General features: G+C 37.3%; 1 pseudogene; it reads left to right on the top strand.

Annotated features, from left to right (window-relative positions):
- Positions 1–3485: 3485 nt before the first annotated feature.
- On the top strand, positions 3486–4095 carry LOC147556719 (zinc finger CCCH domain-containing protein 20 pseudogene; annotated as a pseudogene).
- Positions 4096–4692: the final 597 nt, after the last annotated feature.

The following is a 4692-nucleotide window of genomic DNA, read 5'->3' as shown; positions in this document are numbered from 1 at the left end:
TTCATTAAACCCTAAACCAAAAACAAAATTTTCATTAAACCCTAAAACAAAAATAATGGTTTCATTTTCAAGAAATTATAGGTTTTTTTTAACACAAAAGTATCTTATTTTTAGATAGAAATAAAAGTTTTAAAAGAAGAATTAGGTTTTTCAAGTAAAACTAAAAATTTTAATGTCGAGATTAACTTCAAAAAAAACTAAAGATCTATTATTCATGAAACAAAACCGATTGTTTATCCGGTTTTGTTAAAAAAATATGAACGAAAAAACCCTAAACGATTTCAACAGCCATTAAATCGAAAAGAAACTTCCTATTTACATAGAAATCTTTACCAAAATCAACAAATCCTCTTCAATAGAAAGTGAAAAGGACATGCAACAACAATTTATAATGATTTCAATGAAAAGTAACACACGTTTCGTTTAAAACCGTTTTGATAACGAAAAGGGGTTTATGAACCAGCTTACCTTTTCACCTGAACAGGTTCTTCAATGGAAAAGATGAATGGAGAAGATGAAAGGATGCAAACTTTTTGTTTCCAACGATCTCTTTAGGGTTTTTCTTCGACAAATCGGGAAGATTTGGTGGAAAACCCAAATTGAGTAGGTTTAGAGAGAGTGAGATCCATAATCTGTTTCGGCTGCATAAAGATACTCCACAAATCACGCCCACGGGATTTGGAAAGTTTCCTAAAGCCCTCGGAAATTCAAAAAACCCGGGGTTTTTTGAATTGGGATACATTTGGTATTAATCAATAAATGATCCATACTTTATACCCTTTCTGTAAAAGGACCAAAAATCCATAATCTGAGAAGATTGGTCTATAAACCTATTATCAAATTATTTTTGGTCTATATACCCATGGACTCTTAATTAAACATATGTGCAATTAAAATTTAGTATTCTCTCAACAACTAAAAAAATTAAAATTTAATATTAATTAAACATATGTGCATTTTGAAAGAGAGGAGACAAAAACCAAGGTGCGATCTAAATTTATGTGGGAGTTTTTGGCCCAAAACAATTAGTAGTGCATAAGGGCCCACTTTTAGGCTTCCTAAAGATATGGGCTGGCCATGCTTCCGCAAAAGCAACCAACTTATTAACGTTCACCATAGCTAAGTCCAATTAAACCAAAAACTCATGGTAGCCATTATATAGGCAAACACATTTCTTATGTGGACAAACAACTAATGGGGGTAAAAATAATCTAGTCTTTTTATATGGACACACAAATGATAGGGATGAAATTTTTAACTAGTTACCATAAAACTCTCTCTCTCTAACTCACTCAAGTTGCTTTCTTTCTCTCCGCAAAGCACAAGTTACAACTCCTATTTCTCTCTTGTTCTTTCTCTTCTTGTTAGAGTATTAAGAAATCAAACCCTAGAATTGAAATTGGGATTTTTTTTTTTTGTTTTGGTATTCATGTGAAAGAGATTTCAATTCATATGTGATTTGAATGAGAGATGTCCGGTAGGTTTTGATATGATCTTATGAAATTGATTTCACCTTCAGTTGAGGATGAGATATAAATGGGCGATTCTAGACTCCACTCTCTCTCAATTCCCAAACCATTTTTCTTCTCTATCTGAACAAACCCTAATTCTTTTCTCCCCAAAAACCCTGTTCTCTAATTTTTTGGACAAACCCCAAATTGATGTATTGATCAGACTTCGTTGTATTCCAAAACCTAAATTGAGATTTTATTTTCAACACATTTCTTTGATTTCTTTTCGTCCAATTTTTTACTTCTCTTCCTTCCTGCCATGATTTTGGGAGTAGATGATGTGAAGGAAACAAAAAATATTTTTCTCCCCTTTATAAAAATTCGATTATTTTACACCCAATATTGTTGTCCATATAAGAGGTTTGTTTGTCCAGGCTACCAAACTCATAACATGCATATAGGAACATTCTATTTTAGCCCATCTGAAAATCCTCATTGGTTTCCACCAACAATCCAAACTACCCAGATTCCAATTACCAAATTTGGCCTCGTCTAGTGGAAAGTTTAGAGAGAAAGAGAGGTTTCAAAGATTATCTCAAAAGAAGAAGAGAAGGGGAAAGTGCCTGCGTCCCTTTGAAATTGGTGGACTCGAGACAATTTTGGACAAAAGTTGGCTTGAGTCCACGGATTGTGAGAGAGAGTGTTTTAGTCACTAAGTTGTGTCCTACGAGAACTCCACCAAGAGGTACTTCTTTCTCTCACGTAATTTAGCCCACCCGTTTTTAGCAAACCGATGCCTTAAGCCACTTGGCCATACCTGATACCTTCAAGTTGTTGATCGGAATTGGATGTGTTGGGTTTGGTTGGTTGCTCGAAAGACTATCTGATCCGATCAACTGTGTAAACCGTAGCGAGCTAGCCAGGGCCGTTCGTGAGAATTTCGGGGTCCCGTGTCCAATTTGATTGTAGGCCTTTCGAACAACAAAAAATTAGCAAAAATCGAACCAAATGCAAGATAATCTACCGGTAGATAGATGAAAACTATAGATGAATCCAAATGCATTTTGAAGAAAATAGTCGTAGAAAAAAAAATCTATCTTTTGATATCATTTTTATAAGAGATTGCGAACGAAAAATATTTTTTATTCTATCTTAAATTATACTTATAACTACATTTAATATAATGAAATTCTAAATTTTCATAAATGTTGGATCTTAAAAAAAATTACCTGTTATTAGAATTTTATTGCTTAAAATCACATTAGCTAATACAAGAGTTAGAATATTCATTAAAAATACTTATATAAATTTACCTATGGTTAGAATTTTAGAAAAAATATTAAGATTTCTAATGGCAAAACTAAAGGTCGATTTAACGATATTACTCTTAACCTCATAAAACCACACAAAAATGAAAAAATTGATCCGCACGCAGCTCGAACCTGGGTCTATTGGTTGAGAACTCACGTACATTACCAGCTGAGTTGGTATACGTTATGTGTTTAGCATACTTTTGATATAAGAAAGTTACTTGAACCTTTTTATCAACTGGGCCCCTTGGTGGTGGGGGGCCCTGTGCTGGCGCCCTGCCCGCACCCCCCACCCCACGGCCCTGGAGCTAGCACGCGTAGCCTTCCTCCATGAGCCATCTTAGAAATTGAGACGCGCTTTTAACCGCGAGAGACGAGTGCCTTTAGAACTTCATATATAAGGAGGTCATTACAAAACGTTTTCTACCCAAATATATAGAAGGCCGGGGGCAAGAGCCTTGCAGTATGGTGATGACTATAGACCTGAATATCCAAGCCCATGATTGAGCTCAAGACCGGAATTGGTGCCCTTCTGTCTTTGTGCAATATACGTGTTCAGAAGTTGCCACAAATAACATAACTAAACCCCTTTTGCATGTATACCACGTAGACCAATGTCTCAACGTGTACATCTCCATTATAAACATAATTCAAACTCAAACCAAACACTATAAATAATATACTCCAACCAACTAAAAGAGAAAAACAACACAAGAAATTGATGATGGGAGAAAAAAATTATCAATCAAATCTATCCGTCCAAATTCCCCCTTCCCTGTCTCACTTTGATAATTCAACGGCTGAGATGATGTTTCATCCACTCCCACCTGTTTTTAGCAGTTTATATATGGAAGACTACTACTCCTCTTCTCCTCCCTCTCAATTGGCCGATGTTTTAACAGAACTTCACCGTTACATTCCTTCTAATAAAACCGATATATCGGACTGCTGCCACCGTGGTGGTGGTGACATTTGTAATAATAACAATCGTGTGCCGGTAAAAACGTATTATTGCGATGAATTTCGGATGTACCATTTTAAAGTGCGACGTTGTACACGTGAGAGTCCACACGAGTGGGTTGATTGTCCGTACGCTCACCCAGGAGAGAAAGCAAGGAGGAGGGATCCGCGAAAGTTTAGTTATTGTGCTACAGCGTGTACCGAGTTTCGTAAAAGTGAAGAATGTAAGAAGGGAGATTCTTGTGAGTATGCACACGGCGTATTTGAGTGTTGGCTTCACCCGGATCGCTATCGTACGCAGCCTTGTAAGGATGGAACTAGTTGTCGTAGACGAGTTTGTTTCTTTGCTCACACGGCTGATCAACTCCGACTAGTCTCCACTCACAAGACTTCGCCACCACCTGAGTCAAATGGATCATCCTACGGTGGATCACCGAGTCGAAGTACGTTTTTGTTGGGTAGGTCATCGCCAACTTCAACCTTGGTGTCATCTTCATCGCCACCCATGTTGCAAAATTCTTCGATAATTGGTGGTTTAGCTCGTCAACTCGGTTTCACTAATGCGCCTTCGACTCAGACGAAAACGAAAACTAGTTACATGGGTTGGTGGGGCACGTGGAACGGCAAGGGGACAACAAAAGATGTAGATAGAATTGGTGGATTATCATCCAGTGAACTGAGTGAGGAAGAATGGTGTAATTCAGTTGGTTCGTTTGTACCACCAGTTCCTGATGTTGGATGGATTTCAGAGCTAGTGAAGTGAATTTTTCGTCCTCTAATTAAGAGGGGTAGTCAATGATGACTTTGGATGGCATTCTAAAGTCTGCGAATGACAGAAGCACTAATCACGAACATTTCAAAGTCTGCGAATGACGACGGCATTCAGTCGCGGACATTCAGAGTCCGCGATTGTTACTGGAATTTGCAAATTCATGGATTTTTGTAGACTTGCACTTTCATTCACATTTGAC

This window comes from Eschscholzia californica, unplaced genomic scaffold (genome assembly GCF_041429995.1).
Source record: "Eschscholzia californica isolate CP2 unplaced genomic scaffold, dmEscCali1.0.p SCAF_2, whole genome shotgun sequence".
Lineage (NCBI taxonomy): Eukaryota > Viridiplantae > Streptophyta > Magnoliopsida > Ranunculales > Papaveraceae > Eschscholzia > Eschscholzia californica.
The sequence above is the reverse complement of the archived record's forward strand: the minus strand, read 5'-3'. Positions and strand labels throughout refer to the sequence as shown.